Below are 15,385 nucleotides of genomic sequence, written 5' to 3'. Positions count from 1 at the left end.
AAGTCAAATCTAGTAAAATTGATTTCACACTCTCAAATCATAGGCAATCGTCTTCATCTAAAGTAGACCTTTCTTATTTATAAGGAATGATTGCATTCATATCCTCAAATATGTGAATATTATTTTAGTGAAATATAAATATATAACTCATTCCCACTTCTTTAAACTTTTTAAATAGTCATAAATGGGGTGGTGGGGGGGTTTTGGGTGGGGGAGGGATAAAATGAAGAAAATGGAATCTAAATCAATGAAAATAGGGAAGCAAAGGAAGAACTTATGATCCAAATAAGTAACACGTAAATAAAAAGAAATCGAGAACTTACCTCATAAGCAAGGCAAATTCAACAACTAAATATGAAAACAAGTAAACTAAGGTAAATTGGTCTCTTGAACCTATTTGGTTCTAGTCAAACTCAACACATACATCCAACAACTACTTTTTTCAGTAAAATTCTAACTAGTCAAATGATTCATACATCTTACTTTTCAACAATTCCTCTAGTTGTAACAATTTGCGTAAGGGAGTGGAACCTTTAATTGTTCTATTGTGGGGTGTTTGTAGGAATATTGAACAAGGGAATTTTTGAGGAATAGCGGCATGAGGCTAAAAAAGGTGGTCAATCAAATAACTTGGAATTAAATAACTAACCCTAGCTTGCAATCTTTATCTATAGCCATGATTAAAAGGATGGTTTTTGCAAATGGTCATGCATGTGGTTGGCCTTATAGGGTCATAGCCAAAGGAATTTATACTAATGTACCTTAAAATACCACAATTGTAAATGTTTGTGGTGATAAACCTTTAAGGCCCATCACTAAATCCCTTTTGAGCGATACTTTTTGTGAGGGGCATATGTTAGAGAACTAAGAAATCAGTAGAAAAAGGACCTATACATTCGAAGAAGAGGTGGTGTCTAAGGACATTGTTGCAACACTTAAGCATAAGTAAGGATGGCCCTTGGTATTGTAGCAACGATGTTGCAACTCCCAAAGGTATCAACTTTAATTTTCAACCTGGATTTTGTACAAATTTAAGAGTGGTAGACACTATATGTGCAGCAGGAACTATCTCTTCCCTTTATTGACTTTTATGTAGGTGGAATTGTTGACATGAAATCTACTTATATAGAGACCAATCTAATTGTTCTATGCTACACGAAAACTAAAATTGCAGGAAATGACTAGTAGAAAGAAAGATAGCACACAAACTTAGGCTATTTGCAAGGAAAACTAATATTTATGCAATGAAGTGAAAGCACCTACTTTATATTGTAAGGAAAGCAAACACATTGTTGAAATAAAAGCTTGCAAAAGGTAAACCCTAGTTCTACAAGAAAGAAGCAATTTCTACAGCAATTCAAATAAAGGCATCTAAACAATCTCTCTACTTCCAAATTCCATTCTTAAGGTTCCAATGGCATTATAATACATCAAAGAAGGCAAATCATGAGTCAGGTGCAAATTTGAGTGAGTTTCAGAGACGAGTTACAAACTGCTACAAGAGTCCTTGTTTTGCTACAAGAGATAGTCAAACAAGTAGGGGAATACACCAAATGCTAGTTTGGAAGGAAAATAAGCTAAGAAAAAGTTGTGAAATGATAACTTACACATGTTCAAGGCATCACATCATCTTGTGGCAGGGTTAATCTAGCAAGGCACAAGGTTGTAGGGTTTCCTATAGCTACAAAATAGGGGACTGTGTAGAAACAACAAACAATGAATGATGGACAACAAATAAACAACAGTAAAGAAAGTGAACCAAATGTAGAAATAAGAATTATATTTGAACAATGTAACCATTACAAATATCATCACCTAATGCTAAGATAATGTGCAAGAAAATACTACTCATAAACTATCTAAATAACCATGCATAAAAGTAATGTTCGATAAACAAATGCATGAACAAAAATGGTACAAGAGGGATCTTGAGAACCTGGGGTGGGCCTTAACCCAAGGAAGCTCAAAACCCTTAAAAGAAATCTAGACTAAGAGATAAAATCAAATATCACTTCCATTAATTGAAAAGTTGATTGTACATGGCAAAAGTTACGAAATTGAACTTTGAACTTCTCCTAATAGTCTACTCTATCCTTTTGCTACTCCTACTTGTTCTATTGGGCTAATTGACCCCTTTGTTTATACAATATGGGTAGGGGGAAACCTCCTTGAGGGGAGGATTACTTTCCCTCCAAAATCCCTAAAAAATTGGATCATGTTTCCTAGGTCACCACGCAACAACATGGAGTATGTATTCTCCTTATTGGAATCTTTTGTAACAGGGAGCAGGCCCCATGAATATCTTAGGCTAGATATCCTCAAAATTTGTGCAAAATCCCTTTAATATCCTACACAATAGCCATGTTAGGCACATAAAATATGAAAAATATATTTGACTCCCTTAAGAACTCATTAAGCTAGGAAAGTGTTATTATGTGAAAAAGTGAATGTTTAATGTATCCTTTATGTTCCTAGAAGTGGTTAGATGTGCCTTATGTTTCACCTATTTGTGAGGCCCATCAGTAAGCATCATTAAACATACAATAGGAAACACAAAGAACCAAAAATATTTCATGATATATTGATCCACAAGACCATTTATATATAGCACTAAAGTGTAACTAACTCCATTGAAATCAATAGGTGTTGGTCCATTTTGATGTCTTACCCATACTGTCTAATTTCCTTTTATAATGAGCCTCATTTTCTTCACTTCTATTTTTCATTAATCCATAAAAGGTTCATACTTTACTTCCTTTTCACCAAGTTATAAGAGTTTCATACTTAGTCAAATACTCAAGACTTGTGTGGAAATCCATCTTCCCATAGTAACCTCCTACACTCCACACATTACTTATAAGAGTTTCATACTTGGGTAATTTATCATTTGTGTGCAGAAGACTCCTACATTATTTTCTCCACACAACCTTTTCTCTTCACACCTTGACTTCCACACTCCTCATAATAAATAGTCTCGCACTTTATTATTGTTAGTTCTTTGAGTGTTCTCTCTCCCTATGAAATTATATTTAGTGAAATTCCTAGAAGTATGCATTGTGCATGTTTCGAGGGAAATTCAAGGTGCATTTAAGAAAACATGACATTAAAGGTAAAAGGTGGTGATATCGTGTAATGTGAATCAAGTACTTTTGAAAGATCTACCTTTATTAATTAAATTTTGATTTATGATTTTCCCATGTCTTGAAAAATATGGTATGTTACGAAGAGATGTTCGAGTAATTTGCATTCTTGTCAAAAGTTATTTATAGGTAAAAGGTCTTATGTGGCTTGGTGCTTAAGCCTTTTTTTTAATGGATTAGGTCTAGGAGTTTTTTAGGATACATTGTTTCCCTCCTCTAATACAATGTGGCATACACAGTGGAATTATTTCTAGTAGAAAGTTCATTTATTGAACTTGGCATACAATTGGTGCTATTTCAACACTTGTAACACCAAATTAAAATGATGCTCTTGCTCCCCCTCTATCTTGGAGTACATAAGAATATTATCTAAGAAGACAATAACAAATTTTTCCATGTAATCTATGAACATTCCATTCATCAGACACATAACATTAGTTGGTGCACTTTTCAATCGAAATGGCACCACCTCAAACTCATAATGACCATACCTCGTTCGAAAGGTTATCTTGCTGGCACCTTCTTCTTTGATTCTCACCTGATGGTAACCTAACCTCGTGTAAATCTTAGAAAATATCCTTGCTCCTTTCAGTTGATCAAAAATATCATTGATCCTTGGCATAATATACTTTTTCTTTACAATAATATTATTCAACGAATTGAAGTCATTACACAATCTTGGAGTTCCATCCCTTTTCTTCACAAAAGGTATTGTGGCACCCCAAGGTGAGACACTTAGGGATATGTACCCCTTCTTTAACAATTATTCTACCTATATTTACAACTCTTTGAACTCTAGTATGCTCATTCTATAGGGAGTCTTGGACATTAGTGAAGCTCCAAGAATTAAGTAAATTGAGATTTCAATGTCTCTCTTTGGTGGAAATCCTAACAATTCCTCAAATACATCTTCATAGTCTTTCAAATTGAATAGTCTTCGAGATGGCACTTTACCCTTTGCTAGCTCCTCCACATGCATTGCATACATTTGGCACCCTTTTCTAAAACTTCTTTTTAGTCACATGCTAAAATATCTTTGATCGATGTAAGACTCAAAATACCTTGAAGTGTCCTTAAATTCACCTCCTTGTCAAGGCATGTGAAGGCCTTGTTATATAAATCTAGAAGAGTGTAATGCTTATTGAGCCAATCCATACCAATCAATAAATCATATGAACTAAGTATGATTATCTTCACATCTACCTTATTGCGTACTCCTTTCACATTCACAAATAAATCCCTAATCAACTCATTGAATCTTCTCTTGGTTAAAGTGGCTAACTAAGCCAACTAAGACTTCTCATCCTTACATCTCTTTAATTCAGGTCATTCAACCAAATTAGGACCTATATAGCTATGACTAGCTCCAAAATCAATCAAAATAATTATGTGTTGATTATCAATCTTACCTTCCACATAATCATATGGGAATGATAGTATACTTGTATGTTGTCTAAGGCTACATAACTCATCACCATGCTTTTTACCATGTCCTCCACTGTGTAAACTTTCTAAATGTGATGCACATTCCTCATTGTATCTCCCTTGTGAGGACAATCTTTATAAATGTGGCCTCCCTCACATCCCCAACATTTTATAGGTTGTCATCTTGGAATCTTCATTGTTGTCTTGGTCTCTTCCCCAAAGTATCATTTATCTTGGGTTCATTTTTTTTGTTGCACTTGTTGATATACTTGTGAGATATTCTTGAAGAGATACAACTTGGATCCTTTCTTCCTCTAATCCATCTTCATTTTCTTGTTATCATCCCAAAATTTTTGAAATGGTGGCCTTCCCTTGTTCTACTCATACAAATATTGGGCCTTCCTTATGGCTTCCCCCAAGGTCTTAGTCTCATCAAATTAGATTTTATCTTAGTAGAATGATGGTATCCCACTCAAAAATATATGAATTTTAGCCTTCTCATTCTTGATAAAGTCCACACACCTCAAAAACTCCAAGAATTTATTCTCATACTCCCCCACAATCATGTTTCCAAGCTTAAGCTCAAAGAATTATTACATTTTACTATCACAATAATGCTCTGAAAAGTACATTTGCTAAAATTATACCTTGAACTACTTTCAATAAATTCTATTCTCATTAATATGCTTGACTTACTTCAACTAGTCTCACCACGTGGAAGCTTCCCCCTAAAGACAATAGATGGAAATCCATACTTCTAGATTCAATGAAAAATTGAGAAACTGAAAATATTTTCTCATGCTTAATGACTAAGCTTCATTATCTTCACCCTTCATATGCTCCCCATCAAGTTTTGGTGGCTTGATATTTCAGAGCTCTCCTTGCAAACCATCTAACTCAAACCTTCTCCTTTAATGTTGAAATGACGATATGCTTGTGATGCTCTTTAATTCTAAAAAAAATTCTAACTGAATTTCCATGCGAATGATGATGTCTACTAACACTTCTTGTGTGTCCATATCCCTTATGATCATCCCTACTATCATGAGATCTTGGTGCTATTGTATGTCTTGAATTAGTTGCATGTCTTGTGTTGGAATCATTATTGATTTTTCTTTGCAAGTTATTTAGACTTTGTAGCAATTGAGCATTAATTTGATTCTACTCTTCTTGAGTTGTTAACCTTCATTATCTATGTTGTGACAACCCCAACCTTGGTTTCCTCATGAATGACAATCTAAATATTTTGCAAAGTATATTAAAAATGGGCTAAGTCAAAAGGGACACAGATTCGAGAGGCTGGGGAGCTTGTTTGCTTGGGATATATAAGGTTTCCTTGTGAAGGAAATCTGAACTATTTTGACAGCGATTAAAGGCTAGTGGGTGTGTTTTTAATGGACTGGTTTATGAATTTAATTGGGTTTTAAGAGATGTATGCAAGCCCATGCTGCCTTGGAAACAATTATAAGGCATAAGGGACAAGAAATTTGTGGAGATTGGAGGTTGTGCATATATTTGGGGGAAGGGAAGAAAATTTGACCTCTGAAGGAGTTCAGGGGAGATCCTTCATGCATTCGAACATGCATTCAACATTCAGGGCAGCAGAGAAGGAGGAACAACAAAGGAGAATTTTAGGTAGAAGAAGAAAGACAATGATATCAGTTTGGTTGGCAAGATTGGTGGCAAGGAGATGTCTCACAGGTGAGAAACAATAGCCTCTTGATTCCCTGTTGTTGATGATGCTAGACCCACCAACATGTCAAGGGGATCTCCCCAGTAAGTAGTCCCAATTAGACCTCAGACCGTTTGGTGTAGGAGTCCCAGCAGTGGGTCGTAAGGTAATGCCTTGACCGCGATGTCACACAGAGGCAAGAAAGATAATTTTGTCGGTAGAAAGGGTGTGACTAATGCAGAGAGTCAAGGAATGAGTATGAGAGGTTCCAACACTTTGAAGGGAGAGGAAGGTGAAGGTGAGTTCCAGGTTGAAAGGGATCAGCCCCAACTTGGCTAGGAACACACAACACAAAGGACATGCACAGCTTCTGGCAGAGCAGTCGACACGGATGCGGAAGTCACAACATACAAGGTAAGATAACATGAACAGCACTCACGAATCAGTCTAAGACGAGTGTGACGGTTGATATAACAACGTTCAGAGAAAGGTTTGTCTGATATCGGCAAAGCAATCAACACGGACGGTGAAAGAATTAACAACATATGCAACACATTAACAACAAGATTTGTATAATTGCATACAAATCAGTTCATACACAAGTACGTAAGTTAAACAACATATATCATTAAGGCAACCAGAACAGTCCAACTACAATAACAACATATGCATGAAAATGTGATGGCTCTTATTATTAAAGAAGTGTAAGTCAAAATCATACAATACACCATGTAAACCTACTAGCCCCATTAGTGGAATGTTACAGCCACATCTGCTTGCTCCTCCAAAGAGATGTACTAGCTCCGTGCAGTGGAGAAGCCAAGGCGCGTTACAATACTATCCAAGCCTTCTTCAAGATAGTCTTAGTAGAAGCTTGGCTAACCAAAATCCCATACAATGAGTTATGAGGGACTATTTATAGCAAAGGGTGGGGTGACCCTTGACATTCCCCTTTGTGACAGTTCAACTACCCTCATGACTCTTCACCTACTCTATGATTGTTACATCCAATTGTTGACATTTGACTTACACTTGACATGACTCAACATTACAATGCACATGTACTCATGTGAGACAACATGGCTTGAGCAAGCCTTGCAAGACATCACTAACACTCAGTCCACTATGGTGAGACCAACTCTTTGACATGCTTGTGATGGTAAGGCTGATGAGCTGATGCCAAGCTTGGTCCTCTGTGATGGTGTGCATGCACCTCATGCTATCTTGTTGAAGTGAACTCTTGCCTCCATTGCGACCGGTGCATTGGTTTGGCCCCTTCATCCAACTCAACTAATAACATTTGCATGGTCTTCTTGGGTACGGCTGAACCGGCAACACACTGATGCATAGTGTCCGTGCTGATCTTCAAGTGTGTGTTGGTGGTCATGTGCATCAACTTGCTGAAGTGCATGTTCAGCCCTAGTTGGACTTGCTTCTTTTCTTCGCCTTAGTGAGTGTGTTGAATGGGTTGGATTGCATGCATGCACTCAACAGCATGCATGTTGTTGGATCCTTTGCATGCGATCAACAACATTTCTCACCATGTTTTCTTTGTTTTAGCTGTTAGGATGGATCCTTAACTTGTACTGGCACAGTTTCATCCATGAGTGCATGTTGTGCCCATTGTTGTTCATGTTCTTACTGCAACTCATTGGTCTGTTTGTGCATCTCCATGTTCTTCCCAAGTTGTTGCTTCAGCACATGCAACTCCTTCTTTATTCCATCTTCTACCTTCACACGATCTTCATGTCACGTCATCACTTCATAGCCTGAGTCTCCAAAGTTTCTTTCATTACAAGTGGATTTGCTTGATCTTGCAACTTTTCTCCGCCTCTATGTTGTCAACAACCTTCCTCTTGCATTCGTTGCATTCGCTTCATTCACTGCATTCAGTATGCTGCCTTCAGTTGTTGTTCATGATGATGCCCATTGTGATGTTGCAGCTTGATATCCTTGTCCACGAACAACTTGATGTCTTCATGAGTAGGAAAGCTCATAGACACTTGAACGACTACATCCCTAAGCGTGCTCTGAAGGTGTCTTTGTCTCTGCTCTCCTGGAAGCCTTTGTACATGTACTGTTGAGAGGTATATGAATGTCTGCAATACCTGGAGATATGGAAACACTCATAGCAAGCAATATGTCAGTCGAAACCTAGAATGAACATGAGAACTGACTTGCAACATACCTGGGTGAATGATCATAAAGGTTGCACAATTTCGGTCGGGAGGTCGGGAGACCGACTGCCAAGACTGCACAAGGCATAGTCTGGGCTACTAAGAGACTGATTGACTGCTGGAACTGCGCAATGAACAGTCCAGTCGGACAGTTCACTGCTGGGATTGCGCAATGAGCAATCCCAGCTAGGAAGGATTGTTGGCCCAAGGGATGATTTGCGCAAATTTTTGGGCAAAGCAGCCACTGACCTCCAGAAATGCACAATTCAATCCAGAAGGCCAGTGATGGGCCAGAATTCACAAATCTGGAGAGGAAGGTCAACCTTCCTTCTCCATATTGCGTAATGCAACCTTGGTGAACGCAGAGATCGAGCCAAGGTTGCCCCGACTCGCCGACGGGCAATTGAAAGCAAGTAAGTCGATGAAATGCATGGTGACTCTAAGTGATAGAAAAAGTGATTAACAGTGCATGCAAAACATGAATGAAAGATTTAGCAAGTAGATCAACATGCATGTGGCTGAGGCAATTCATCGGTTGGGTGAATGTTTGTGCAAAACAGTTTTGTGCATGCGACAGCAGTGAGATAGAAATGAAAACTGAAACAGAGGTAGGACAAGCTAGTATACATTTAAATGACAACAAGCATTCAAAGAAATCAAGCAAACATCACTCACACAAGCAAATACACAAAAAGCGACAAAATGCAGCATAAGGCATGGGAAGCGAGCTTACCCCAAAGTAGTTGAGTTGAATGTGCCAACTGCTCCTAGATGTGACGCGGGATGTCAGAGATACAAGGTTGATGTGAGGAATGACCTCTACAGCATCCAGTTGATGAGTTTTGATAACATTAAGATTCCAACGCGCATGCCACAAATCTAGGGGAAGCGACACTTGGAGGGAGGTTTCTGAATTTTTCCTTGCATGTAACCTCCAACTGCTAAACATAGATCCCTGAAACAAGGGATGCCTTTGCATGCTTCCTTGGGAGAAATATCCCATGCATGCAAGTCTATTTTCTCAATCATAGAGGGAACCGGTCAACTCAGCTACACATGCAAGAGACTTCTTGATTGCAGGATAAAAAATGTGCATTAGTGACTATAATTTGGGCTGATTGCCCAAGTGGATTGTGCAATTTTTGGGCCCAGCAGCTGAATGCTACCTATATTTACACAAATCCTGGGCTGAATAGCCTATTGATGGAAAAAATTGTGCAAATCCTAGGCTGAACAGCTTGTTGATGGAAAAAATTGTGCAAATCCTGCTGAGAGGGTTGGTTGGCAGGATTGCGCAATCCTGGAACCCAATAGGTTGTCAGAGGGAATAGTGCAATTCCTGGAGGGAAGCTTGGTTTCCCTCCAAAAATGCACAAATTTCACTAGGAAGCTACTCAGCTTGCAGTTGGACCAAGTTTGAGTGAGCAGCTTGTGAAGGGAAAAGATTAAACGATGATCGACAGGCTGCCTTTGAGCAAGAAAGACACTGAAGCTTGAGGACTTGACAAGGCAAGGAAAGTTGCTGTGAAGGTTGGTAGGGAGGCTCCAAAACAAGCAAAGGAAAAATTTTGGAGGGTGGTTGTAACCACTACAACACTTGGCAACACAGTGGTAGAACTCTAGCTCTCTGAACGGACCTTGTTTGTGAAAAGCAAGTCTAGCACCTCCGGAATTATTGTTCATCTCTCAGCTCATCTTGGCTTCACACTAGCTTGATTGTAAGAGGTAGCATATGCCAGACTCTTGGTCAATTGACAAAATTCTAAGCCAAGGAAACATAGTTTTTTCGATTAGGGTTGATGGGTGTATAAGTGCACAAATAGTATAATCGTCAGAGTCTAAGTTCATCTCTAGTGTTTCTCCATTGCCAGCAAACCTAGACCATACCCCGGTGGAGTCACATAAGATCACAAGCATGGCTCCGCTGCTAGCGAGCCTAGTCAGTACCCTGGCGGAGTTACTTGCATCACCTCCCTATACAAGAAGCCTTTCTCTTCTTTCGCCTTATTCATTTTTCATTCGAATTTTTTTACTTTTCATTTTTTTCATTTTCATTGTGCATAGCACTTATTCATTTCAGAGGCGAAAGAGGGATCTGACTTATTGAGAGCAGAGGAGGTTGTTCTAGTAGAGAAGTAGTTTATTGTATCTCTGACGTGCTTGTTAAGGTTTTCCCCCTCACCTTACTCTACTTGAGTGAGTTGACAAGGGTTAACCCAAAAACAACCAACTAGAGCAAGTGACACTAATTAGCATGCAAACGTTGTGTTTTCACCAAGGTTCACTTTGAATAGTACGTATTTTCCTTCAACATATCATGGACTAAGAGTAACAAGCTCATCATACAAAGGCAAGATGACAGATAACCAAGTAGTCATAGTTGTACAAGCCCTCTTGTACTTTACCCATCTCGTTTCATGAGTCACACATGGTTTCATGCAAACTAACCTACGAATGAAACAAGTGAACGAACTAGAAATCAACAAAGAAAAGCAAGAGCAGAAGCAAAAATGAAAGCGAAGCAAGTAAATAAACAAACAAGCAAACAAAGCATGTAAGAAAACAAGCATGCAAGCAAACAACTGAAAGCAAACACTACTCCTACTCCTACACTAACGGTGCATGGGCCTCATCACATGAAGTGATATTTCCAATGAAACCATCACGCATTGGTAGACCTGTGTTGGTGAAGGCTTGGTCTGCGAGTAACCCAGTCATGCGGACCAGCATACAAGAAAGATATAACAATGAAGATAGCCACACTTCGTGTTTCAAAGTGCCCACGGGACATAAGTGAGTGCATGTGCATGACGGACAGTCTGTGGACTTATCATGGTGTTGTGTGACACTACGTGCAACTTTGAAGCACAAGCACACTCTTGACTATGACATGCAAGCAAATGAAAGAAACAAAGATAACTTGCGTCGCGCATGAGTGCTTGCAATATAAGACTCCTCCAATGCATGAGCAATGGGATCGTGCAGTTTGAGTGGAGGAAGTGTGATCTGAGTGTTAGATTGATCTTGAGTGCATACAGATGAGTGATGAGGAGCCTTGAGTGTTTGAATAATTTCCTGATCGGAATCGAAACTAACCTCAAGACAGTGAGGGCCTCACATAACCATCAGCTCAGGCTGAAGTGCCTCGATGGTCTATGGGGCTTCGACTTCATTGACAAATGGATCTTCATAGACCAGTGGCTTAGATGGATTAACAACGAGTGAATCAACATCGTGATCGGATGATGAGGTGAAGAGATCACAACAACCAAGATCAGAAAATTTAGGATGTTGGTCGGCATCCTCATGATTTGACAAATCACACAGAGGGGTAAATGAGAGGGAAGGATGTTCACCCTCTATGTTTCCGAAAAGAGCAGATGAAATATCAAGTGGATTTTCAATGAATGATTGGTCCTCTCCATTGTTGGATGATGGGCTAACATATGTGTGTCCTGCAAAAGATCAACAATGGGTGCATCCATAGATGAAGACACACATGCAAAATCATGGATGGCAAGTTCACCAACAATGTTAGGGAAGAACGGAGGGGGCTCAGATGGAAGGGAGTCATCCTTCCCGAGTGTTGACTCTTAAGCTCCCACTCATACTCTTCATGAATGACAGCGCATGTTATTTGTGCAACACCAACTCGTCAGTGGGTTGTTCCTCATTCACAACAAGTGGAGAGTCTGGAATGGACGAACACAAGACAGCATCATCTAGAGGAACACCAGGGTGCGAAGATGGAGGTCAAAAAAAGGAATGCATATGAGAACTCGAAGGACTCACAACCAAATCTGCATGAAAATTGTGTGGAGTGATGTTGGGAGGGTGTGAAGGTTGAACAGGTGTGTGAACATGATCCTCAACATCATAGGGTGATGGTGCAATTGTTGAATGAGAGGGAGGTGAATAGTCTGTTGAGACAGTGCTTGCTCCCACATGAGATTGCACAGTTCCATCAATGACGAAGGTTGAGCGAGGCTTGATCTCAAGCTTTCTCTTGGGATGGGCAGATTTCTTAAGGCAATACTCAAACTGGTACCAGAGATAAGCAAAATTCATTTGGCTCCATGGAGCTTGAAACTGTAAGTCCTGGAAGCACTGCCAAAAATCCATAATAGATTCATACGGAGCCCTCCTTTGTTGTAACAGTTTCAAGTCAAGATGGTCTGGATCAAAATGATAGAACATGTCTTCAATAAGATCATAGGAGTGCTCACATGAGTGCACGGTGTTAGCTGGTAGGTTGAGCAGCCAACAAAATGGGGATTCGTGAAGTGTGAATGCAAGCAACAGACCAGTCTGTTCATCCATAAACTCATCTTCATCATAAATCATGGAAAGGAATTTATGTGAGTACTTAGGCCAGGCCACTTCACCTTCACCATCATATGTGTGAGTGGAAAAGAGATTGAAAAGCTTCCCCGATATGGAGACATCTTCATGATTCGAAAAACACCTCGAGTGAAGAAGAATGCAAGACTCCATGAAAGATGTGCAAAGGATCAAAACTGGATGAGAGGACAATGCTTGTCATCAAGCCCTCTTTCTAGCGCCAGAAATGTTGATGGTGAAAGACCCACCAACATGTCAAGGGGATCTCCCTAGTAAGAAGTCCCAATTAGACCTTAGACCATTTGGTGTAGGAGTCCCAGTAGTGGGTCATAAGGTAATGCCTTAACCGTGATGTTGCACAGAGGCAAGTAAGATAACTCTGTCAGTAGCAAGGGTGTGACTGATGCAGAGAGACAAGGAATAAGTATGAGAGGTTCCAACACTTCGAAGGGAGAGGAAGGTGAAGGTGAGTTCCAGATTGAAAGGGATCAGTCCCAACTTGGCTAGGAGCACACAACGCAAAGGAAATGCACAGCTTCCGGCAAAGCAGTTGACATGGATGTGGCAGTCACAACATACAAGGTAAGATAAAATGAACAACACTCATGGATCAGTCTGAGACGAGTGTGATGGTTGATATAACAAGGTTTAGAGAAAGGTTTGTCTGATGTCCGTCAGAGTAGTCGACATGGACAGTGACAGCATTAACAACATATGCAACACATTAACAACAAGATTCATGCATACAAATCAATTCATACTCAAGTACGTAAGCAAAACAACATATATCATTAAGGCAACTAGAACAGTCCAACTACAATAACAACATATGCATCAAAATGTGATGGCTCTTATTATTAAAGAAGTGTAAGTCACAATCATACAATACACCATGTAAACCTACTAGCCCCTTCAGTGGAATGTTGCAGCCACATCTGCCTGCTCCTCTAAAGAGATATACTAGCTCCGTGCAGTGGAGAAGCCAAGGCACGTTACAATATTGTCCAAGCCTTCTTCAAGATAGTCTTAGTAGAAGCTTGGCTGACCAAAAGCCCATACAATGAGTTATGAGGGACTATTTATAGAAAAGGGTGGGGAGGCCCTTGACATTCCCCTTTGTGACAGTTCAACTACCCTCATGACTCTTCACCTACAATATGACCGTTACATCCAATTGTTGACACTCGACTTACAATTGACATGACTCAACATTACAATGCACATGTACTCATGTGAGACAACATGGCTTGAGCAAGCCTTGCAAGACATCACTGACACTTGGTCCGTTGTTGTGAGACCAACTCTTTGACATGCTTGTGATGGTGAGGCTGGTGAGCTGATGCTAAGTTTGGTCATCCATGATGGTGTGCATGCACCTCATGGTGACATCTTGTTGAAGCGAACTCTTGCCTCCGTTGCAACCGGTGCATTGGTTGGGCCCCTTCATCCAACTTGTATGCTAACATGTGCATGGTCTTCTTGGGTACGGTTGAACCGGAAACACACTAATGCGTAGTGTCCATGTTGATCTTCAAGTGTGTGTTGGTAGTCATGTGCATCAACTTGCCCAAATGCATGTTTAGCCCCAGTTGGACTTGCTTCTTGTCTTCGCCTTAGTGAGTGTGTTGAATGGGTTGGATTGCATGCGTGTGCTCAATGCCATGCATGTTGCTGGATCCTTTGCATGTGATCAACAACACTGCTCACCATGTTTGCTCTGCATCAACTACTAGTATGGATCCTTAACTTGTACTAACGCAGTTTCATCTGTGAATGCATGTTGTGCCCATTGTTGTTCATGTTCCTGCTGCAACTCATTGGCATGTTTGTGCAACTTCATGTTCTTCCTAAGTTGCTGCTTCAGTACATGCAACTCCTTCTTTGTTCCATCTTCTGCCTTCGTGCTATCTTCATGTCGCGTTGTAACTTCATAACTTGAGTCTCCAAAGTTGCTTTCATTATCAGTGGATCTGCTTGATCTTGCAACTTTACTCTGCCTCTATTTTGTCAGCAACCTTCTTTTTGCATTCATTGTGTTCGTTGCTGTTCACTGCATTTAGTATGTTGCCTTCAACTGTTGTTCATGATGTTGCTCGTTGTGATTATGTTGCTTTATGTTCTTGTCCACGAACAACTTGATGTCGTTGTGAGTAGGCAAGCTCATAGACACTTAATCGACTGCATCCCCAAGCATGCTTTGAACGGTGTCTTCGTCTATGCTCTCCTGGAAGCCATTGTACCTGTACACTGAGAGGAAGATGAGCGCCTGCGATACCTGGAGACATAACAACACTCATAGCAAGAAATCTTTCAGTCGAAAACTAGAATGAACATGAGAATTGACTTGCAACATACCTGGGTGAATGATCATGAAGGTTGCGCAATTTCGGTCGGGAGGTCAGGAGACCGACTGCCAAGACTGCACAAGGCATAGTCCAGGCTGCAAAGATACTGACTACTTGTTGGAACTGTGCAATGCATAGTCCAGTCGGGCAGTTGGCTGCTGGGATTGCACAATGAACAATCCCAAATGGGAAAGACTGTTGGCCTAGGGGTAGATTTGTGAAAAAATTTGGGCCAAGCATCCATTGACCTCCAAAAATGCGCAATTCAGTCCAGGAAGCCAGTGT

This window comes from Pinus tabuliformis, chromosome 8 (genome assembly GCF_031772625.1).
Source record: "Pinus tabuliformis cultivar Carrire ecotype Pingquan chromosome 8, CPIR1, whole genome shotgun sequence".
NCBI classification, from domain to species: domain Eukaryota; kingdom Viridiplantae; phylum Streptophyta; class Pinopsida; order Pinales; family Pinaceae; genus Pinus; species Pinus tabuliformis.
Note: the sequence above shows the minus strand (reverse complement) of the source record.